The sequence below is a fragment of the Lepidochelys olivacea genome (genome assembly GCF_965140295.1).
Source record: "Lepidochelys olivacea isolate rLepOli2 genome assembly, chromosome: 3".
NCBI classification, from domain to species: domain Eukaryota; kingdom Metazoa; phylum Chordata; order Testudines; family Cheloniidae; genus Lepidochelys; species Lepidochelys olivacea.
This window is the reverse complement of record NC_140413.1, coordinates 4837510-4862584: the sequence shown is the minus strand read 5'-3', so window position 1 is coordinate 4862584 and position 25075 is coordinate 4837510.

Here is a 25075-nt window from a genome sequence, read left to right as displayed (position 1 = left end):
TATCTGTCCACGTACTGTGTCCTCCTCTCAACCAGCCTGAGGCTGTCAGCCAAGGTGAGCCTCTCCAGGGGCACGCAGCAGCTGTGGAACAGAGAGAGCAGATAGTTGAGGGCAAGCCCTGCTCTCAGGCCCTCTTTCACACAGAGGTGCGGCACTGAAAGGCTCCGTGTCCCATTCTCCACTGAGGCAACCTCCTCCCCTGCAATACCCAGGCCTTGGATGTTCTGGTTTTGGGTAAGCTGGATTCTTAGGTGATCCCTGTCTAGTGCTGAGAAGGTGAGAGTGTGTCCTACTGGCAGCGTGTGTGTCATGTCCCTTCCGCACAAGCTAATCAACAAATAGGAGAATGGCCTACTGCAGCTACCAACTAATGCACCTACCTCCTTAGCTCGAAGGGGTGCTTTATGCTGCAGAGCTGAAGGTCCAACGTTGAAGTTCAACTGAGAACGCATGCTGGGGGACTGGAGGTGGGGGTGGAGGAGTGGGCATTACAGAAGTGCTGCCGGATCCCTTTCACCCTACTCACCGTACAAGAAAGGCCAGCCTTCCTACCTGAACTCTCCACCTCACCTCCCAGGTGTGCACAGGGCTGCTCCCAGAAAACGTTTTCTCCCGCTCTTGCAGGGGAGGATGGTCCAGTCCAGTAGACACAATCTACTGCCCCTCCCCCACTCCAGATTAAATGGGCCGCATGATGCTTGAAGAACGGAATGACCCGCTGTATGATGCATGGGGGTGGATAAGAGATGGCAGCTTCTGCTGGGTGAGAATGAATTGCATGATTCTAAAGGAGAATAGATGCTTGCCTGGTATACAGGTCGGGACAGGGGAGGGATTACTAGGGCTACTACCCCTGAGTGGGGATGAATTGCATGACGCTAAAGGAGGGGACTGAGCCACTGCAGATTTATGGAGGGGGGCATTGCTTACCATGTCTCTAGGGGTGCACAAGCCTCCTCCATCTCTTTCTCACGACGTCCAAAAGCTGCCAGAAGTGAGACATAAGGGAGATATTGAACTGCATGGGCATCCTTTGCTTCCTAGCACCCCAGAGCCCCAGATTTCAGGGGCAGCGTGTGAACGGAGCCCCAGCCAGTGCCTCTGTACGACTCTGGGCATGTCTGTGCCTTCGCAGGAAGAGGGGAGGCAACTGGGGGAATAGACTTCTCTGCTTTGCATGGGGCCCGAGTCTGCCACCACAGCTGTGGGGACAGGGACTGCTTACCTTTCTTTTTCTTCTTTTTGTGTCTGCGCCTCATCTTCCTCTCAGAAGCCTGCCACACACAGAAAAAGCAGCACGGTTAGAGAGAACTCCTCAATAAAACTGGGATAACAAGGAGCCAGAGGGGATTGCCATGTGGGGCCAGAGGAAAGTTTTTCCTTCTGGGAGAGTATTGCACTCTGAGGCATCATGCGTAGGCATTGTGCTTTCCTATGATTCAGCCCATATAGGGCACACAGCACAGCCCATGACAGGGGTCACTGGAATAATCCAGGTTTCAGCGTAGGAGCCGTGAGCTGTAGCTCATGAAAACTTATGCTCAAATAAATTTTTTAGTCTCTAAAGTGCCACAAGTACTCCTTTTCTTTTTGGAATAATCCAGGAGTTGGAGAAACAGGGATTGCTGGCACCAGGAGCCTGCAGAGTTTATCAGCGTTGAAGGAGAGAGCCTGCAAAGTTCTCCCTCCTGCAGAGCTTATAAAACTCTGCAGGTTTAAGGACTGCAGTGTATGCAACGAACCACAGATACCAGTCCCCGAATTCAGACCTTGGGGGAGAAATCTGACATCTGGACAACAGTGTTTCCTATTTCCATATTTAGAGAATGCATGATATAGGGGTTTTATCTGCATGCATTTGCGATAGCCATGCTACTCCTGAGTGGTGAAGCCAGGAATGGGTCATGCAAATTCTCCCAAACATGTGCTGATATAACCCCGATACCATCCTTAACGGCAGCTGTTTTACACCAAAAGAAAACAGTTTGGCACGAGTTCAGCCCACTTGCCTGGGAGCTGCTGAGCATTGATGGGCTCTTCATGGTGACCTTAGGATCATGATCAGGACCATTTGGGTCAGTGGTGCTAGTTCTGGTGGCCAGTCCTAGGCTAGTCCTGCAGGGAGGGGTGGCATCTGACCCGGAGGCGGGAGAAAGCTGCTATCTAACATTTGAGGCTGCTGCTTCTTCTTCTTAGCGTACGCACAAGGTGCCTCAAGTGGCACGTGAGCAGGATTCATCAATGAATTTGGTCTGTTGGTTGGATCATTGGCTTCCCCGACCCGGCCTGGGTACCGCTGGGGTCAGGGAGTGCAATGTGAACATTGATCCATGCCCCCGAGGCTGCCGAGATGCCATTTGTAAAAGGGATAGCAGTGGGTCTGGTTCTCTGCCCACCACAGCAGCAGTCACTGGGATATGGTGCCTTGTAGATCCCACTCTTGGCACCACACCTGCCAGCCCGCAGTGGGCTGATGAAGGTCTGCCAACTTCAGGCTTCAAACACTTCGCTACATACCCACTGCAGGTCTTATTTCACCCTCTTGAGGCATTAACTCACAACAAAGTGTCCCTGGTTGACCGGGGACTGTTATGACAGTGCTAAGAGGACCAAGCACCCTGCGTTGAGAGAGCATCACTCTGCCCAGCTCTGGGTCCTTTCTGTAGGACAAGTATTCTCAACCCAGGCCCAGACTGAGTGTGCTTCTTTCTGTGAGCAAGGACTTCTCCCATGGCTCAAAATCTTCCTTTTAAGGTGCTTCTACCCCAGACTCAGCTGTCATCAGGGACCATCCCTTTGGGGTGTGGAAGATACTCTCCCTGCATTCCAAAGCACTTTCACCTCCTCTTCCGGGGGTAGTGGGGAAGGGTGGAGCACCTTGTCATGAGTTGAAATGGGAGGGTCCAAAGTGATTAAAAGCCTGGAAAGACTCCTCTATACAGAGAGAGATTGAAAAGACTGGGACTATTTCAAGAGGGAACATGCTAGAGGTGTAAAATCATTCACAGATTCATAGCATTTAAGGCTAGAAGGGACCATTCGATCATCTAGTCTGACCTTTTGAATCACACAGGCCAGAATATTTCATCCTGTGTGGAGTCCTATCATTTGAGTTTGACTCAATGAATGGTTTCGTGAAGGCACTCCCGATTCACCCTCGAGTACTGCGGGAACTCGGATATGAAATTGCAGAACTACTAACTGTGGTACGTAAGCTATTGCTTAAATCATCCTCTGTCTGAGATGTCTGAAGGGTCGCTAATGTAACGCTGATTTGTAAAAATAAGTTTATTAACTACAAAAGGTAAATGTTAAGAGATTAGAAGCGATAGGAAACAGATCAAAGCAGATTACTGAGCAAATAAAACAAAACACACCACCTAAACTTAATACGCGAAATTAACTGCTCAATAGAAAGTACATTCTCACCCTAAATGTTGTTTTGTGCAGTTGCAAAGTTTATGGAAGGTAAACTGCACTGCTTGCAGCTTAAATATCCAGCTATTCCTTTCACAGGCTAGATCTTTCTCACCTGGGCTCAGCCCCTGCCCTCCTCCCCCACAGTTTAGTTTCTTTCTTTCTCCAGGTGTTTTCAGCAGTCTTCCTTTTTGAGCAGGGAGGTGGTGGACAAGAACCCAGATTAACTCCAGTCCAAAAGCCTTAAATAGGTTTTGGATAGGACAGGAATCCTTTGTCTCCCAGTTTGACCCCCACTCCCTCCTAGTGGACAAATACCACCAGTCCATAATGATGCTCAGTACCAGGTGACATGATCACATGACCCTGCAGTGTCAAAGCAGCATCCCAGGAAACTTCTCAGGAAGGAGGAAGATTCGTATCTTCCAAGTCCCACTGTCCTTCCTAATGGCCCATCCAGGCTGACTCCCTACTGTTTGGTGGGCATTCCCCTGGTGCAAGCACTTTTGTAATTGATACATAGCTCATATTCCTGACTTCAGATACAGAAATGATACATCCACACAAAAAGGATAATCACATTCAGTAAATCATAACCTTTCCAATGATATCTCACACGACCCATATTCCAAAAAACATACCTTAGTTATGCCACATTCATCTAACAATATTTCTATGAAGAATATGGGGCATTACAGAGGTGAACAAGCATGTGGAGAAGGGCGATCCAGTGGATCTAGTGGACCTCAACTTTCAGAAAGTTTTTAAGCAAAAGAAGTTGTTATGGGAGAAGAGGGAATGTCTTCTCATGGACCAGTGACTGGTTTAAAGATCGGAAACAAAAGGTAGGAAGAAATTTTGAGTTTATAAAGAGAGATAAATAGCAAGGTCCCCCAAGGATCTGTACTGGGACCAGAGATGTTCAACATATTCATATGTGATCTAGAAAAGGGGGGAAACAGGGAAGTGGCCAGACTGGCAGATGATACAAAACTAAAGCTAGTCCAATCCAAAGCTGAATATGCCCTCCCTTTTCTAGATGTATAACTCTGTTTTGGGCTGTGTGAACATTCATTTTGTTTGAATGGGCCCCATTTGCCAAACAACCTCTCCAGAACTCTCTGTGTGACTGCCCTTTCCTCATCGACCATTGACCATTCTGCCAATCTTCGGGTCATCAGCAAATTTTTATCAGCAGCAGTTTTATAGTTACTTCCAAGTCATTGATAAAAATAGTGACTAGCATCAGACCGGGTACTGATCCCTGCAGAGCCCCATTAGAAACAGCCACATTCGAGGAGCCCGTTGACAATTACTTTTTGAGATCTGCCAGTTAGCCATTAGCCTGTACTCAATCCATTAAACCTGTGCTCCATTGATATTGTATAGTTCTAATTTTTTAATCCAAATGTCCTGCGGTACTTGAATGCATAAACAGGGGAATCTCAAGTTGGAGAAGAGAGGTTAAAAGCCTGTGTCCAGTTCTGGTGTCTAACATTCAGAAAGGATGTTGCTAAATTGCAGAGGGTTCAGAGAAGAGCCAAAAGAATGATTAAAGGATTAGAAAACATGCCTTGTAGTGATAGACTCTAGGAGCTCAGTCAATCTCGCTTAAAGAGGTTAAGGGTGGTTTGATTAAAAGGCTATAAATACCGACATGGGGAACAAATAATTACAAATGGGCTCTTCAATCTAGCAGAGAAAGGTCTAACATGGTCCAATGGCTGGAACTTGAAACTAGACAAATTCAGACTGGAAATAAGGCGTATATTTTTAACGGTGAGAGTAATTACCCATTGGAACAATTTCCCTAGGTCCTGGTGGATTGATTCTCCATCACTGGCAATTTTTAAAATCAAGATTGGATATTTTGATAAAAGGTATGCTCTAGAAATTACAGTGGGGAAGATCTTTGGCCTGTGCTATGCAGGAGGGTCAGACTAGAAGATCACAATAGGCCCATCTTGCCTTGGAATCTATGAAAAACAACACCTTACAAAAGTCTAAGTTTGTCACATCTCTGTTTGACATGACCCATTTTCCATAAAACATCGTTAACCTCCTTTAGATATATTCCCGTCCTTTAATTCTTTAGCGATTGAATCCTGTATCCCTTTGCCCATTATTTCAGGCTAACTGGCCTATAATAAGCCGGGTCAGCCTCCCATACCTTTTTGAATATTGACAAAACATGAGCATACTTCTAGCCTTCTGGAATTCCCTCAGTAATCCTAAATTTGTTAAAAAGTAAGGTCAGTGGGCCAATAACCTCGTGAACCAGCTCTTTGAGGACTCTTTGCTGTAGATGATCCAAGCCTGCTGATTTAAAAATACTTATGTTTGGTTCTGCATTCAGCTGGCATCAGTCCAGCATTTCCATCTCTCGAGGATTCTCACTTACCTCTGATCTGGCGAGGCTCATCACAGCATGAAAGGCAAGAAACAGCACCGTGCATCTCAGGATCGTTAGGCAGGAGGCCCAGTTGAGATATAGGAGGAGTGAACTCATTTCCCAGGGTTCAGACACTAAGAACCACAGATACTCTCAAACCAGCAACAAGTACCCAGGCTACACCTGACTGCAGCTTGCTGCTCTGGCATCAGGCAGGTGCTGATGTCGTCAGTAGGTCAGAATGGGGCTGCCCTCCTGCAATCTCCCTCTCGCCTGTGAGCTGTCAATGCCGTACTTACATCAGGAGATAGGATGGGGCAACCGCCCCAGGGGGCTGAGCTGCTGAGCTCAGAATAAGGCAGGAGAGAGGGCATCCGATTTCCCAGGAAAACCCTGGGTCTTCTCCGAGCTTTACGACTCTCAAGCCTCTAGGCAAGGGACATTTTCCCCCTCCTTGTGGGAACTCATAAAACCGCTGTGACTGAGGCGGAATCTCCCAGCCTGAAGCGAGAAGCAGCCCTGAAGTGATTACCCAGCGCTACGAGTGCAGACAAACTTTCACGGTATTGCCAGCCCAAGCATTCCAAAACCATGAGTTGGGCCCCACCAAAATCATGAGAGTGGCTTCAAAATAGTGAGATTTTCCAAAAAAATTCCTCTGGGGAACTCTTCATTTGCCTGCTGGTGTCTCAGCCGCGAGGGTGCATTCAATTCACGTCCTCCAGCTTCTCTTTGCAGCCAGGAGGGCTTGAAAATGGTTAACAAATAAACTAAAAAGCAGAGATTCTCAAATAATTCACTTGACTCCAGGCCTGGAAGCTTTAGGAAAAGCACCCTCTATCATAAGAAAATAAAGAGCCCTAGCTCTTATCTAACATGTTCAATCAGTAGATCTCAAAGCACTTTACAAAGGAGGCGTGGAACATTAGCCCCCTTTTAGAGATGGGAAACTGAGCCACAGAGAAGAGCAGTGACTTGCCCAAGATCACCCAGCAAGACAGTAGCAGAGCCAGGACGAGCACTTAAGCCTTCTGAGTTCCATCTAGTGCTCTATCCACGAGGCCACAGTGCATTTGAAGTAAGGGGTCATAGTCAGTACATTCCTGTGGTGGTTAGTCTGGGCTCTTCCAATCACCACTATTTTCTCCTTCTCATAACACAAGAACTCAGGGTCACCACATGAAATTAAGAGGTAGCAGGTTGAAAACAAACAAAAGGAAGTATTTCTTCACACAGTGCACAGTCAACCCAAGGAACTCTTTGCCAGAGGCTGTTGGGATGGCCAAGACAATAACAGGGTTCAAAAAAGAATGAGATAATTTCGTGAAAGATAGGTCCATCAATGGCTATTAGCCAAGATGGGCAGGATTGCCACACCACGCTCTGAGTGTCCCTAGGTTCTGTTTGCCAGAAGCTGGGAATGGGCGACAGGGGATGGATCACTTGATGATTCCCTGTTCTGTTCATTCCCTCTGAAACACCTGGCATTGGCCACTGTCGGAAGACTGGAGACTGGGCTCCATGGACCTTTGGTCTGACCCAGCGTGGCCGTTCTTCTGTTACAGCTCTTCAGTCTCCTTGATACCTGTGATGTCATAATCCTGCTCAGTTCTCCAGCCTTCCATGGCGTCTGGGTGGAAAGACAGGGGAGATGTCACCTCGTGAGCTGGGTCTGTAAGAGCAACCTGTGTTCAGGCAGAGAGGGGCTCCTGGGAGAGCAGAGTCAGTGCTCCGTTAAAGAGCCAGAGACAAGGGCCTGGCCTGAGTGTAACCCACCAAACTTTGATTACACCCGTACCCATAGTAATTCCACTTTAGTTCAGGGCTAGTGAGCAGGTTCAGTCTGTTCTGACAGCGGAACTCCCACCTGTGGAGAACACAAATATGCAAATTGGGACAGTGGGGATGCCAGTCACCTGAGTTGCTCCAATTTGGAGGAAAGACACCACAGTGTAGTAAAGCTGTTCAGACTAATCAAAACAATCCTTCCCTTTATAAGAAGACAATTTGTGGATTAACTAAGACGCCTCATAAATCTAAACATGCTCTTATCATTACAGCAATACAGCTCCTAGCGGTCAAAGAAAAATAATAATAACAGATTTCTTCAGTACTGAAAGGTACACGGGCCACTAAGCCGATGCATTTGAAGCATGCGCTGCTTATTTGGCATTTATGTCTTCACACCCTCCTGAGCTGAGCAAGCAGCAAGGACCCTGTTCTTTGAATGGGCTGGGATCCTTCTCCTGGCAGTTCTCTGCTTGCTGCAGGTAGTCAAAGCAGGCCTGTGAACATCAGTCCTCAGGGCAAGGATCTTCACCGCCCCTCCGGTACGGCTGTCTGCCTCTGGAGGTGGCTGAAGTGGGGGAACAGGTTGGCACCCCCCTTTTTTTCAATTTGGGAGTGGAAGTGGCCCTCCGCCCTTGGAGATGCCCTTCTGAGCATGTGTGACCCGAAGCAGCCCTCTATTCACACCCTACATGCTGTGGTAAGAATCTTTGTACGAAATATGCCTTGTGAGGTACCATTTGAAAAGGAACAACTCTCTGGTCAATAAGATTATGATGCAACATCACATATAGAGTTATGAGTTCCCCCTCTACGACATTACTTGTGAAAACTCGACAGCCCCTCCTTGGCAAATGCTATGAAAGATGTCTGTCCTAAGCAAAGGAATGGGGGTTTATGCAAGCAGCAAACAGGGTCATCAAGAAAGCAGGTGAAGGAGATGGTAGAGAACAGGGCAATTTACATTTCAGCAAACACAAGTGGGGGGAAAAAAGAAGAGCACATGTGATGTTGACAGACCCTGGTTATTGGCAGGCAGGATCAAACCTGGGACCTCTGGAACATACTGCATGAGTCTCTACCGCATGGGCTAAAAGCCAACTGGCTCTGAGCTGAGGCTGTACCGCAGACTCATTTGATCTCTCACTCAGTAAGTGGTCTTGGTTCCACTAGATGGGACAGGACACCTCACCCAGGAGGTGTGTGGGTTACACATGGAGCCTTCGACCACCAGACTTCAGGTCGCCTTCCTCACAGCTTGGATAAACTTTGCTTTGAGTGATGTCCTGTAGAACAGTGGCTCTCAACCTTTTCCGTCTACTGTGCCCCTTTCCGGAGTCTGATTTGTCTTGTGTACCCCCAAGTTTCACCTCACTTCGAAACTACTTGGTTACAAAATCAGACATAAAATACAGATGGGTCACAGCACACTCTTACTGAAAAATTGCTGACTTTCTCCTTGTGTCTGTACGAAATGTTGGTTTGTACTTATTTCACTCATGCTTTTTATGTAGCCTGCTGGAAAACTAGGGAAATATCTACAGGAGTTGATGTCCTCCCTAGAGGACCTCTGTCTACCCCGTACCCCTGTCTAAACCACTGCTTTAGAAGAATCAACTTCCAAGAGTCAATGGACTATAAAAGAAAGAGGCAGACAACCCCACATTCTTTCACCTAAGAAAACAAAAACACGAGCACCTTTGGGCCCCTGGAAGAGACCCTGAGCAAGGGGAGAGCCAGTCACCATTTTGCCGCGAGACTGTGGATGAGAGAAACCACCTTGAACAGAGCCTGTGTCTTGCTAGATTAAGTTTTAGACCATTAAAAGTGTAATTTGTTTTGTTTAACTTGTAACTCTTTCTATCTGCATTCTTTGTACTTGAATTCAGTGACTCCTATGTAAGTTTTGTTAATAGACTCATTTCAGTTTGACCCTAAACTCAGGGTTGCGTTTCAAGGGAAGGGTCTAGTTACCTCCAGTTAAGTGAATAAGCTGTGAAGGGCTTTGGTGTCTCTAAAGGAAGAAACAAACCATATGATTTCTCTGGACTGTCCATGGGTTGAGGAAAATCCAGGACTGGGTGTGTGTTGGGGTCACCCTGCATGTAGTAACCCAGGCTGGTGGAAGCCAGAGGGGGCTGTAAACAGGCTACTGGGGTCAGAGCTGCGGAACCAGGGCACCTGACACACAGAAACTCAGGGGGTGACCCGCTTGCTGGTAGGCTGGTTGTGAGTGGCCCAGGTTGGGAGCTACAACAGCAAAGCACTGTGAGGCACCCACGGTTACAGGGAAGATGGTGACACAGCCCCTCGCTGGTCTGGATTTGTACCCTGAACCAGAAAGACCATGACAGCATGTCCCAAGGATTTGTGAACTTTCCCTCCACACACACATTAGTCCCAGACTAGCTGGGGCCTGTAGACAGCTGCTTCACTCCTCTGGCAAAAAGAACAAACCATCTTGTATGACTGTTTCAAGGAACAGTGACAGATGCATGGGTTACATGCGCACATGGGAAGAGGCCCTGGGAAAGGAAGCCAGGGCAGCCTGGGATATAGGAGAGGCAGACCAATTGTTTAGGATCCCAAGGCCTGAAGTAGACGGTGGGTGGGTGTTCCCCCTATGCTGCCCCATAACAAGGGCAACATTGGAGCCCAGGAGGGCTGGATGCTGGAGCCAACTGAGGGGCTGAAGCCAGCTGGGGAAAGGACAGACCCTCAGAGGAAGGGCTGGGCTGGAAGATGGGGTTTGGCATTTTCCTTTGGACTCTGATTGACTCCAACTGCGATGAACTCTGTGACTTGGCTATGTCACCCCGGTGCAGCAGTGCTCCTACATGAGAACCCCACAGCCGCTTGCCAGCCTGTGGATAACTTCTGAGAGGGGAAACTGAGGCAGAGGATGGGCCTGCTGTCAGACTGGGTAGATTCCTATGACTGGAGAGAAGACCTGAATTTCTCATGTAAACCCCATTAACAAGCAGAACCACCCCCAGCCCCAAAACATACATTTTCCACCTTTCTGGAGCTCCCCCACCCTTTGCCCTTTGTGCACCGCTTGTCTCCAAGGCTCTTTGAGAAGGTCATAAGCAGACCTGAGGTGTTACTTTTGGAGCTGCCAGCATGGCTCCCTTTTGTTCAGCCTGAGCCTGACTGGCAAGGACTGGGGGATCTGGTGTGGCAGCCAAGGAATGTGCCCTTAAAGGCTGCTAAGAGGTTGGGGGAGCAGCTATGACAGAGGAGCAGAGTGCTTTGAACCCAGCTGCTTTTAAGCCGGCAGTGAACTCAGCTTCCCTGCTGCTGTTGCTGCTTCGTATCGTTCCCGCTTGGAAGCACTAACTGGAGCGATGTCGATGCTGAACATGAGGGTAGAGCAGGAGCAAACATCCCCGAGCCTGTAAGCACGGACTTCTCTCCCAGCAAGGAAACCAAGGGTCAGATCGTCAGCCCGCAGAAATCAGCATGCCTCCACCAGCTGAGGCCCTGGCCCCAAATCTTTCCTGACTGCTAGGAAGCTACAACAATCGGAAAAGCGAAGTATTCCGTGTTGTATCAGAAATTCACCTGAGGCGCTACACATTGCGCTCGATTTGGAGCCCTGCAGCCCAAAACACCGCCCCTTAAGCTAGAGCAGTACCTCCGTCAGCTGGCTCCAGGACAACACCCACACTGGTCTGCTTTGACCGTGGTGGAGGAATAATATTTATCGCTATGTTAAAAGAGTAATAGGTGAAGCAAAGCGTCACTCCCCGAACTCCTGCTTTTAATACACTCCTCTGGAAATGACTAACCCTCTTTTAATTGGATTTGATTTTTGCAGAGACAGAATGAATACAAGAGCGAAGGGGGACGCAGGGAGCTGCAAACAAACTCAGCTGAAAGGATCCGTACCCATGACTCTGAACAACCTTAGTCCTATGAATTAAGGGGTTTTAACCCCATTTGATGGCTCTTCCCCAACCTCAGATCTCAACTGTTGTGTCATCTCTTATTTCCCTATGTTGCTTTTTATTAAACCCCACATCTGGGGCTGGTTGTTAAAGGTGGATATTTAGGTAGCCACATGAAATGGGTTGGAGGGTTTGGGGGACCAGGGAACCAGGGCCCCACTGTCCCCTCCTAGTTATTTGTGGGCTGAAGCCAGCCCCTGCAATCACAGATCTCCTCTCCCCAGAGCAGGAGCTCAGGGCAGCAGCACCGGACGATGGTGGGGGAGGCATCTTCACCGCCTCCTGGACCCAAAAGGATGGCACCAAATTCTGCTTTCTACCTATGCACTCTGGAGACTCTTTCCTCTCTACTGATTGACTTTTTGTGGCAACATCCTCTGAACCATCTCCTGCTGCCAGCCTCACTCTCCTGCCCTCCCTGCTCCTCCCTCCTTCCTTCCCTCCTCATCATTCCCCCCTCCCCACGCTGCCATGTCCCTTTCTTCCAGGGCTGGATTAACTTTTTGTGGGCCCAGCACCAAACATATTTGTGGGCCCCCCTGGGGAATGAAGAGGCCGGGGCGAGAGCACAGCGGGCAGGGTGGATTTGATTTAAATCATGATTTAAATCACTAGTTAGGAAGACTCGATTTAATCATGGGTTTCGACATAGAAGTGCCTTCTTATTGGTTGTTATAACCTGAATACATATTCTTCACAACTCAGAGATAGATGTAGGTTTCATTTTTAGAATGTACACACTACACACTTTTAATTTCGATGTTTTATTTTGAAAACTTTTCAGATGAGTTTTACAGCTATATCAGAAAATGATTGTTTGGTTATTTCATTTACCAAAGATAATTGAAGGAGATATTTAGGAAGTCATTGGGAAGTGAACTATCTCCAATTCAAAAGGTTAATCATTAATATTTGGAGGACTTTCTTGCCAGGCTGTATTAGGAGGAGAACATCACCAGACAGACATTTCAATTGTTTTTTTGCTTCAACAGCAAATATTGTTTTTTAACAAAAAAGCACATGTCCCTCACTTCTCACATTTATCTCCAGACTTCTTCTGCTTCTCCAGATCTATTGTGCCCCCCCTCCCCCGAACAATCTTCGATTCATTGAACTTTTTCACTTTTAAAGAGAGGTAAGGGGTTGACCCTGTGTACACAAATTTGCAGAGGGACAATAGAGTTGAGGTCTATTATTTCTCACCTTGATACATTATTTATTTATTTAAAACATTTTTGCTGTTAACAAGCATGTTACGTCTGGAGTCACAAATCCACAGTTTGAGAACTGCAAAACTAAGCATCTCTGGTGGGATCTTCCAGACTGAGCACTGAGTCTCATTGGGTAGATAGAAAAATTAACCTAAATAATCGATACAGAAGCTGCTGGAACCCCATAATATTGGGTCCCTAATCCATTAACTATTAGAACTCATTTAGAAAACTTTTCTTAAACATGACATGAATATAGTGTCTCTTACTATAGAATTAGAATGTATAATCCCTATTCCATGATATAATGTATCTTAATTAAAACAATCTTTAGATCTGATTTAAATTAAAAAAATCTAATTTTTTTATTATTTTGTTTTAAAAGTCATGGATTTTTATCCACCCTGACAGCTGGGCATGGTGGGGGGAAGGATTGGTCCCCAGCTGGAGCGAGGCAGGGGCCAGGGGCAAGATGAGCACAGTGGGACATGGGAGGAGGATTAGTCCCTGCTGCCTGGAGTAAGTCAGGGGCTGGGGGCAAAAACACAGTGGGGCGGGAACTAGGGTTGGTCCTTGGAGCAAGGGAGGGGCCGGGAGTAAACTGTGAGCTTAGGGGGTAAACAGGATCCCGCATTCACCCATGCCCACATAGAGTGGGTACCTACCTTCTCCCTGGTTCTAGCCTATTCATAGAATCATAGAATATCAGGGTTGGAAGGGACCTCAGGAGGTCATCTAGTCCAACCCCCTGCTCAAAGCAGGACCAATCCCCAATTAAATCATACCAGTCAGGGCTTTGTCAAGCCTGACCTTAAAAACTTCTAAGGAAGGAGATTCTACCACCTCCCTAGGTAACGCATTCCAGTGTTTCACCACCCTCCTAGAGAAAAAGTTTTTCCTAATATCCAACATAAACCTCCCTCACTGCAACTTGAGACCATTACTCCTTGTCCTGTCCTCTTCTACCACTGAGAATAGTCTAGAACCATCCTCTCTGGAACCACCTCTCAGGTAGTTGAAAGCAGCTATCAAATCCCCCGTCATTCTTCTCTTCTGCAGACTAAACAATCCCAGTTCCCTCAGCCTCTCCTCATAAGTCATAGAATCATAGAATATCAGGGTTGGAAGGGACCCCAGAAGGTCATCTAGTCCAACCCCCTGCTCGAAGCAGGACCAATTCCCAGTTAAACCATCCCAGCCAGGGCTTTGTCAAGCCTGACCTTAAAAACCTCTAAGGAAGGAGATTCTACCACCTCCCTAGGTAACGCATTCCAGTGTTTCACCACCCTCATAGTGAAAAAGTTTTTCCTAATATCCAATCTAAACCTCCCCCACTGCAACATGAGACCATTACTCCTTGTCCTGTCCTCTTCTACCACTGAGAATAGTCTAGAACCATCCTCTCTGGAACCACCTCTCAAGTAGTTGAAAGCAGCTATCAAATCCCCCCTCATTCTTCTCTTTTGCAGGCTAAACAATCCCAGCTCCCTCAGCCTCTCCTCATAACTCATGTGTTCCAGACCCCTAATCATTTTTGTTGCCCTTCGCTGGACTCTCTCCAATTTATCCACATCCTTCTTGAAGTGTGGGGCCCAAAACTGGACACAGTACTCCAGATGAGGCTTCACCAATGTCGAATAGAGGGGAACGATCACGTCCCTCGATCTGCTGGCAATGCCCCTACTTATACATCCCAAAATGCCATTGTCCTTCCTGGCAACAAGGGCACACTGCTGACTCATATCCAGCTTCTCGTCCACTGTCACCCCTAGGTCCTGCACCCCCCTAACACTGAAGTCATGTGTTCCAGACCCCTAATCATTTTTGTTGCCCTTCGCTGGACTCTCTCCAATTTATTCACATCCTTCTTGTAGTGTGGGGTGCAAAACTGGACACACTCTACCACTCCTCCTCGTTTAGTATCATCCGCAAATTTGCTGAGAGTGCAATCCACACAATCCTCCAGATCATTTATGAAGATATTGAACAAAACCGGCCCCAGGACCGACCCCTGGGGCACTCCACTTGACACCGGCTGCCAACTAGACATGGAGCCATTGAGCCCGACAATATAGCCAACTTTCTACCCACCTTATAGTGCATTCATCCAGCTCATACTTCTTTAACTTGCTGACAAGAAGTTCTCTTCATCTCTCTCTGCACTGAGCTGAGGATGGGGGTGCAGGGTCTGGGAGGGAGTTAGGGTGCAGGAAGAGGCTGGGGATTGGGGTGCAGGGTCTGGCCAGGAGCTAGAATGAGGGAGGGGGCTCGGGGTTGGGGCAGGAGGTTGGGCTGTGGAGCACTTACCTGGGGCAGCTCCCATTTGGTGAAAGGGGTGCAGGTGGGTAGGCGGGGGGGAGGGGGAGGAGCTCCCATTTGGTGCTCAGGGTGGGAGTGGGGATGTGGAGGGGGGTGCAGGAGTCAGGACTGGGGGCTGGGTGTGTGTGAGGGGGTGCAGGAGTCAGGGCATGGGGTGTGGGGGGGCTGGGGATGTCAGGGTGCAGAAATCAGGGCTGGGGTTCTGGGGGGGTGCAGGAGTCAGGGTAGAGGGCTGGGGGCATGAGGGGGGAGCGGGAGTCATTGCTGAGGGCTGGGGAGTGTGAGGGGGGTGCAGAAGTTAGGGCAGGGGCCTGGGGGACATGAGGGGGGTGCAGGAGTCAGGGCAGGGGGCTGGGGGACCGTCCGTACACAGCCCTGTCCAGGCCCCTCACTCCTGACCTGCAGCCCCCCCGGCTATCCCAGTCCTGGGCTCCCTACACAGCCTTGTCCAGGCCCCTCACTCCTGACCTGCTATCCCAGTTCTTAGCCTCTCTTGAGTAAAGAGGTACAATGTGGAGATTTATGTGGCGATGCTGGGAGATGGACAAACATCCACTGGGGCCTGGGAGGAATCGTTTCAAGCGTTCACTTCAACCAGGCCTTCAGAAGGGCTAGCCCGCGGGCCCTGCAGCACACTTCTTCATTAGCCGCTGAGGAAGGTGCCTTTCAATCGGAGCAGAGGGGTTCCAGTCAAGGTGGCCGGGCTGTGCACGCTTGGCCAGGCTGTCCCCACGCTGCATGGCACGTCAGAGCCCCTCCCGCGTTTTGTAACTATGTCGGCCTCGAGTGGCAGCAGCCACCCGTGGGATCAGCCCGCACACTGCTGCAGCGGGGGAAATTCCCCCTTCGCTGAATAGGGAGCAGCCTGGGTCGGGGGGCAGTAGGTCTGGGCCCTGGGAGGTCTACGCTGCCCCAGCATGTGGCTTAGCTTGATGCCCGGGAGTTGGGGGAACGATGGGTTAACGACTTCTGACCTATTGCGCGAGTCTAGGTTTTTCCAGAGTACCTGTCGCAATGGCAGCAGGATTCACTTCACCAGTGACACACGTTTGGTGTTCAGACACCAGCACAAACCGCTCCCCGCCATTAGCCCCTTTCCCATGTGGCCCAGCCTCTCCCGGTTAGCGTGACATCCCCGGAGAGGAGCGCTCTTTGCTCAGCCCTGGCTGTGTGGCTGGGGCTGTCCAGGAAATAACAGAGTTTTACAGAGGGGTTTCCATGGAGAGAGGCCAGGTGCTTGCAGAAGAGAGGGACCTCCCCCCCCAAGACCCTTGGATGAGTCAGGTATCGGCCCACCGCCACTGTAGCCTAGGACAACCCATTGGTCTTCAATGCACGTGTGGTTTCTGACGGGAGAGCTAGAGGGCCAGGCGGGGTGACCCCAGGGCCCTCTGTGATCTCCAAACCCAGAGGATCAAAGAGCAGTTTAGCAAACTCTCCTCCTGCTGGGTTGTCAGGGGTGCTAGAAACAAGGGAGAGGTCCTGGGGGCCATGGCCCACCCACTTTTTAACATGGGTGTAGTAGCTGAGAGCAGCCCTTGGCCTGCGTCCCTACCCCCTGGGGCATGCCACCCAGGGTACGTGGGGGGTCTGGGGCTCCCCACAATGGTCCTAGGTTCCCTGGGCAGCTCTTACCATGGCTCGGCTCCAGCTTCTGGCCTGACCAGGGGTGGGGCCTTGGGGGGGAGAGAAGGAGCAGGGGGTGCTGCCAAAGTTCCCATTTCAGTGCCCCCCCACCCCGAGGTTCCGGCGCTCCTGTGTGATGTGACTAGGTCTCTAGCGCGCCGGGCCACGGGGCTTCCCCTGAGACAAGGCGATGGGGATCTGAGGGATAGGGAGGGTCGGTGGCGCTCAACTGTGGCTCAGGATCAAGACACCTCAGCGGGGGTGAGGGGACTGGGATAGCAAGGGGTGCTGCGGGCTAGGATTGAGGAGCTTGGGGGAGGAGGATCTCAGGACAGGGATGGCAGGGGGCAGGCAGGCTGCAGGTCAGGATTGAGGGGCGTCAGCAGAGCCGTGTGGGGAGCCCAGGACAGGGATAGTGGTGGACGGTGATACCAGAGAAACTCCATTTTGAAGTCCCCAGACTCCCTTTTGTGTTCCTGGCTTCTGTTTTAAATAAGCCAGAGTCACTCCACCATTAGCTGACAACTGCAGGTCAGGTAGCACTAGAAATTGGTGGGAAAACCAAATTGGTGGGGAAAAGAAGGTGGTAAACAACAGTGATTCAGCAGATCACCCCCCTGTGAGGTAAGTGATGGCTGTAAGCCTAAAAATAGAACTGACAGTTAGCCAAAGAAGGCAAACAAGGTCAGGCTTGACAAAGCCCTGACCGGGATGATTTAGTTGGGGATCGGTCCTGCTTTGAGCAGGGGGTTGGACTAGATGACCTCCTGAGGTCCCTTCCAACCCTGATATTCTTTGATTCTATGAACAAGGTAAAAGCGACAGATTGTGGGCTGTATGAAGAAATCCTTCCTTTTGTCTGTTTTAAACCTGCTGTCTGTGCATTTCATGGGGTGGCCCCGGGTTCTTGTGTTATGAGAAGAAGTAAATAACACTTCCTTCTTTACTTTTTCTATATCAGTCCTGATTTTATAGACCTCCATCATATACCCCTTAGTCATCTCTTTTCCGAGCTGTAACCTCTGATGGAGGCTAAGTTTCGTTTCTGCTGTTCCAGGAAATTAAGGAGGAGTCAGGAGTCAGTCAGAGGACACCAAGTGAGAAGTAGGTTGTATAAACTTGCATGTTTTAACTATATTTATATTTCTTTTGGGAGGAGGTGGTAACTTTTAAGGCACTTCTGGGTAATACAAGTGGGGTGTAGACAAAATCCTTTTGTTCCTCAGTAAGTGACAGGGTTTTTTTACTGGTTAAGGTGGCTAGAGTCTGTAGCACTTCGAGGAGGGTGTTGGTAAGACAATCTGCTCATTATCTAACCTAGAGGGAGTTGCTGCGTGAGCTGCTTTACTGTATCTGGTGTGTTCTGGTGGTTAGGTTTGGTGCTCTCACTGGGCTATTTTCTGTTTTATGCGTGCAGATGTTTCATGGCATTGACTGAAGTTCTGCTTGGGCAAGTTTGGTCACTTTAATAGTCATGAAAAATTCCTGGTTCCTTGCAAGCTGTGGGTGCTCTGCATCTCTGGAAATCAGGCCCCTTTAATTAGGTGCCTTAATATGGATTTAGGAACCTAATTTTGAAACATTGGAATTGTCAACCTGGATCAGATCAGGGTCCATCTAATTATTTTCTTGTCTCTGAACAGTGGCCAGCACTAGCTGCTGCGTACAGGGCCATCCCTAAACCAAATGTTACCCCAGGAGAGGAGCGTCTTCGGCGCCCCCTCCATTTATTAAACTTTAGAAAACCTTATTTTTATTGCATTTGTAGCCCATTTCAAGACTTTGACCCATGATCTGCATGCATGATTTATCCCTGTCATATAAAACAATAAATTTGCAAACTAGGATCTGTAAATCTATATTTTATTCATGCCATATATAAGCAAATATACCTGTGAGGCTGACAACATTCTAGGAGGTTCAAGGAAAATGTAGCTCTCAAAGTCTGGAAGGTTCCACAAGATTCTACAAAGGTCCAGAACATTCTAGGAAGTGAGTGAAAAATGAATCCGCATATGGAATACCTGAAACATTTTACTTCAAACGTTCTATTTTCCCTTTTGTCACTAAGAGCAATAACAGCACCCAAAGCCCGATGCCCCCCAAGCCCACCTCCCCAGGAGGTTGCCTGGGTCACCTACCCCTAGTTCTGGCTCTAGCTGCAGAAGAAGGTGCAACAAATGCTGCAGTGGACAATTGTGGAATAACTTGTCCACATGGAACATTCTTCCTGATCGCAGTCAGAGATCAGACTATGCCCTGAAACATGAGGGTTTACATCCCTTCCAAATCTTCTGGTTGATCTTTCTGTAATCCTTACTTGTGTCACTCTGGAGATTTACCTTATCTATATAAAGGTCCAATCCTTTTTTGAATGTTGCTAAGCTCTGGCTCCCAATGATACCTTGTGGCAATGAGTTCCACTGGCCCATTGTGTGTTATATGTGGGTTGATATGTTCTTATCAGGCCCAGTATTATTAAAATGACTGTTCACCTGGGAACCCTGATGTGCACGGTTGCAACACTCACACTTAGGAACCCTTCTGTATTTGCAATAGTTTTATTAGTACAGTTAGCAAAGTTACCAACCCTCTAACCCAGCAAGGTAGACAGACACTACAGAATGTACATCTGAACATCCATATACTCACACCATCCCTTGCAGAACAACCTGAAATGTTAGCCATTATCTTCCTCATCACCATCACCTTCCTCATCACTGTTAGGATATAGATATTCAGGCCTGTCTGTAAAGGCCTATATTCTAAGAATTTAGGTGTATTCTTATCACTTAGTTAGTTATAGAGGTATAAAAGAAAGAATCAAAATCACTGTCTGCCGGTGTAAGGTCCTTCTCTTACTGGGACAGTCTGAGGTCCTGTTCTTAGGCTAAGATCTTTGGCTAAGCAGCAGAGGCAGCCATAAGCTGGGAAGTGAACGGTCACATCCTCACATTCCAAACTAGTCACATTGAAAGAAGGTGCTATTGGGCTGTTAGGATACAATCCTGTCCTGATAATGCCTATCGCCTCCAGAGAAAGGGAAGTGCCTAGAAAATGTAAAAGGAAACTTAGTTTGATAGCATCCTGTCTGGCAAGAACTCACTTATCAATAGCTCCATGTCCAGTTGGCAGCCGGTGTCAAGTGGAGTGCCCCAGGGGTCGGTACTGGGGTCGGTTTTGTTCAATATCTTCATAAATGATCTGGAGGATGGTGTGGATTGCACTCTCAGCAAATTTGCAGATGATACTAAACGAGGAGGAGTGGTAGATACGCTGGAGGGCAGGGATAGGATACAGAGGGACCTAGACAAATTGGAGGATTGGGCCAAAAGAAATCTGATGAGGTTCAATAAGGATAAGTGCAGGGTCCTGCACTTAGGACGGAAGAACCCAATGCACAGCTACAGACTAGGGACCGAATGGCTAGGCAGCAGTTCTGCGGAAAAGGACCTAGGGGTGACAGTGGACGAGAAGCTGGATATGAGTCAGCAGTGTGCCCTTGTTGCCAAGAAGGCCAATGGCATTTTGGGATGTATAAGTAGGGGCATAGCGAGCAGATCAAGGGATGTTATCGTCCCCCTCTATTCGACATTGGTGAGGCCTCATCTGGAGTACTGTGTCCAGTTTTGCACCCCACACTACAAGAAGGATGTGGATAAATTGGAGAGAGTCCAGCGAAGGGCAACAAAAATGATTAGGGGTCTGGAACACATGACTTATGAGGAGAGGCTGAGGGAACTGGGATTGTTTAGTCTGCAGAAGAGAAGAATGAGGGGGGATTTGATAGCTGCTTTCAACTACTTGAGAGGTGGTTCCAGAGAGGATGGTTCTAGACTATTCTCAGTGGTAGAAGAGGACAGGACAAGGAGTAATGGTCTCATGTTGCAGTGGGGGAGGTTTAGGTTGGATATTAGGAAAAACTTTTTCACTAGGAGGGTGGTGAAACACTGGAATGCGTTACCTAGGGAGGTGGTAGAATCTCCTTCCTTAGAAGTTTTTAAGGTCAGGCTTGACAAAGCCCTGGCTGGTATGATTTAATTGGGGATTGGTCCTGCTTTGAGCAGGCGGTTGGACTAGATGACCTCCTGAGGTCCCTTCCAACCCTGATATTCTATGATTCTATGATTCTATGTAGTCCCCATTTCCCTATTGTTTGTCTGCATAATCTCTGTCTGGTTCTGTGATTGTTTCTGTCTGCTGTACAATTAATTTTGCTGGGTGTAAACTAATGAAGGTGGTGGGATATAATTGGTTAAATAATCATGTTACAATATGTTAGGATTTGTTAGTTAAATTTCAGTAAAATGATTGGTTAAGGTATAGCTAAGGAGAACTCAAGTTTTACTATATAGTCTGCAGTCAATCAGGAAGTGAGTGAGTGGGTGGGTGGGGAAATGGGAACAGGGAATGGGGGTGGGGAATTGGAATCATGTCTTGCTAAGGGAGGGAATGGGAACAGAACGGGGGTGGGGAAATTGGAATCATGTTTTGCTAAGGGGCGGGAATGGGAACAGGGACACAGGTAAGGCTCTGTGGTGTCAGAGCTGAGAAGGGGACCCTAAAGAAGGAAACTGGAATCATGCTTGCTAGAAGTTCACCCCAATAAACATCAAATTGTTTGCACCTTTGGACTTCGGGTATTGTTGCTCTCTGCGAGAAGGACCAGGGAAGGAAGTGGGTGAAGGAATAAGCCCCCTAACAATCACAATCGCCAGTGGCTGTCATCCTGGCACCTCTCAAGGGCCATCTTTGTCCCTCCCCAAGCCACAGGCTGGGATATAAGTTTAATAATATGCTATGCTGCACTATGTCTAATGCATGTCTAAAGGATTATGTACTAGCTGAACAGTATAATACAGATTAGGTTTCTCCCCTTCTTCCTTACTTGTAAGGCCAGCCCTGAGAACCATGGTTTTATACTCCTCTTAGTTAAAATACTTTGTTCATAGTCTAATTCCAAAACTCGGAATGTGCAAAAAGCCCAGTATGCTAATCCTGGAGTCCATTGTGTACATGTCAGATACAAACTTGGATATGTTTAGCAACAGAACTACAACTGCTCAGGAAATGATTTTTTTTTTCTGAAAATGTTTAAAAAAATATTTTTCAGGTGCAGGGGGGGGGAGAAATACTGCAAATTTTTTTGGTTGCTAAAAACCAAAAAAGTCAGTTTTGAGGTTTTTCTCTGTTTTTATGTAAACCCAGAATAGTCCATTTTCATGGAACTTATTTGCTAACATTTCTCTTTTGTTGAGAAACTGTTTTGACTGAAAATTTTGTACCCACTCTCTTTAAATGACCAGGGGTCTCTGTGCTCTTCCCCACCCCACCCCACCCCCCACCCCCAGTTTCAGGTTACTTTCAGTTCTGCAGCCAGAACTATAATGCTAGAGCAGCAGACAGCTGTGTGCCCATCAGCTCCCTCTGCGTCTGTCTTTCTATCTGCCTGGCTCTAGAAATATACCATTTGATGAGGAGGAATTTATATCCCATCAGTGTCCAGTGCTCCCACTGCCCGACCAAGAAGATGAAAAAGTAAACAAATAATACTAAAAAAAAGGGATTCACTTCACCTAGAGCAGTGGTTTACAACCTTTTTTCATTTGCCAGCCCCTAAAAATGTTCGAATGGAGGTGTGGACCCCTTTGGAAATCTTATACACAGTCCATGGACCCTCAGGGGTCCAAGGATCACAAGTTGAAAACCACTGACCAAGAGGCACAGGGTAACAGACTGCTGTTTTTGCTCCTGGGACAGTGGGAACCAGCTAGCTAGAGAAGGGGAAGTAGGGAAATAAAGACAGAATGGCAGCTAGGGGTTGTGCAATTATGCCAGAACTGTTCAAAGAGAACTGTGAAATGTAAGCAGACAGACAGATTGATTGATCTCCTGCAAGCAGGCTGGTAAAGAAACAGCTTAGCCCACACTGAGGGTCCAAAGCCAGCAGAAGGAGACCAAGAACAATGAAAGGTGTGTGTAAGCACACAGCCAGCAGAGTTTGGACAAACATTAAGTAATATCCTGCACAACCAATTAGTCTCTGGATTATGAAATGACCAGATCTGGAAGAAGTTATTGACTGTATCAGCGCTTACATTCAAGAAACCTGTTGAAGTAGCAGTTGCAATGGTGACCACAGAGAAGGATTCTCTGGAATTTAGCATGAACCAAGTAGTTCTCCTCTTGCATTGGTGAGACAGAGGACCACGGGCACATAAGGCATTTCTGTTTGACCTTTGTGCACAAACTGGATCGCTGAGAACATCAGGTTATTTGCAGCAAGTGCCAGAATAAAGGAGACATTGGCATGACATGTTACACAGTTCAATGACCAACAACACAGTAACTGTACATTCAAGAAGACACCTCTGAAGACTAAATCTAAGAAGGGATTGAAGTTGGGAATTCTTAATGTGGGAAAAGATAAGAGCTCTAGTGACGCTGACCAAGATCTTGCACTACATGTGTTATCAGAAGCTGGAGTCAGAGATGGCATTTGGTTACAACCTTGATCGAGGAATTCCTACAACAATAGAGCTTAATACTGGACTTGCTGTTTCACTGATCTGCATCTACCTATCACCAGATTTTGTCACAAGTTCCCCTAGAAGAAATCTCCAAGGTTTTGAAGACTTATCACAGAGAAAAGTTAGTCTCAGATGACATACTCCAGGTGAAAGTTGAACTAGATGGACAATCTAGCGGTGGTCGTGGAACCCCCATCCCTAGGACATACGGACCCTGGACTTCAGAAAAGCAGACTTTGACTCCCACAGGGAACTGATGGGCAGGATCCCTTGGGAGAATAACATGAGGGGGAAAGGAGTCCAGGAGAGCTGGCTGTATTTTAAAGAATCCTTACTGAGGTTACAGGGACAAACCATCCCGATGTGTAGAAAGAATAGTAAATATGGCAGGCGACCAGCTTGGCTTAACAGTGAAATCCTTGCTGATCTTGAACACAAAAAAGAAGCTTACAAGAAGTGGAAGATTGGACAAATGAGCAGGGAAGAGTATAAAAATATTGCTCGGGGATGCAGGAGTGAAATCAGGAAGGCCAAATCCCACCTGGAGTTGCAGCTAGCAAGAGATGTTAAGAGTAACAAGAAGGGTTTCTTCAGGTATGTTGGCAACAAGAAGAAAGTCAAGGAAAGTGTGGGCCCCTTACTGAATGAGGGAGGCAACTTAGTGACAGAGGATGTGGAAAAAGCTGATGTACTCAATGCTTTTTTTGCCTCTGTCTTCACAAACAAGGTCAGCTCCCAGACTACTGCACTGGGCAGCACAGCATGGGGAGGAGGTGACCAGCCCTCTGTGGAGAAAGAAGTGGTTCGGGACTATTTAGAAAAGCTGGACGAGCACGAGTCCATGGGGCCGGATGCATTGCATCCGAGAGTGCTACAGGAGTTGGCGGAAGTGATTGCAGAGCTATTGGCCATTATCTTTGAAAACTCGTGGCGATCCGGGGAAGTCCCGGAGGACTGGAAAAAGGCTAATGTAGTGCCCATCTTTAAAAAAGGGAAGAAGGAGGATCCAGGGAACTACAGGCCAGTCAGCCTCACCTCAGTCCCTGGAAAAATCATGGAGCAGGTCCTCAAGGAATCAATTCTGAAGCACTTAGAGGAGAGGAAAGTGATCAGGAACAGTCAGCATGGATTCACCAAGGGCAAGTAATGCCTGACTAATCTAATTGCCTTCTATGACGAGATAACTGGCTCTGTGGATGAGGGGAAAGCGGTGGTCATGTTGTTCCTTGACTTTAGCAAAGCTTTTGACGCTGTCTCCCACAGTATTCTTGCCAGCAAGTTAAAGAAGTGTGGGCTGGATGAATGGACTATAAGGTGGATAGAAAGCTGGCTAGATTGTCGGGCTCAACGGGTAGTGATCAATGGCTCCATGTCTAGTTGGCAGCCGGTATCAAGTGGAGTACCCCAAGGGTCGGTCCTGGGGCCGGTTTTGTTCAATATCTTCATAAATGATCTGGAGGATGGTGTGGATTGCACCCTCAGCAAGTTTGCAGATGACACTAAACTGGGAGGAGAGGTAGATACGCTGGAGCGTAGGGATAGGATACAGAGGGACCTAGACAAATCGGAGGATTGGGCCAAAAGAAATCTGATGAGGTTCAACAAGGACAAGTGCAGAGTCCTGCACCCAGGACGGAAGAATCCCATGCACTGCTACAGACTAGGGACCGAATAGCTCGGCAGCAGTTCTGCAAAAAAGAACCTAGGGGTGACAGTGGATGAGAAGCTGGATATGAGTCAACAGTGTGCCGTTGTTGCCAAGAAGGCCAATGGCATTTTGGGCTGTATAAGTAGGGGCATTGCCAGCAGATTGAGGGACATGATCGTTCCCCTCTCCCATGA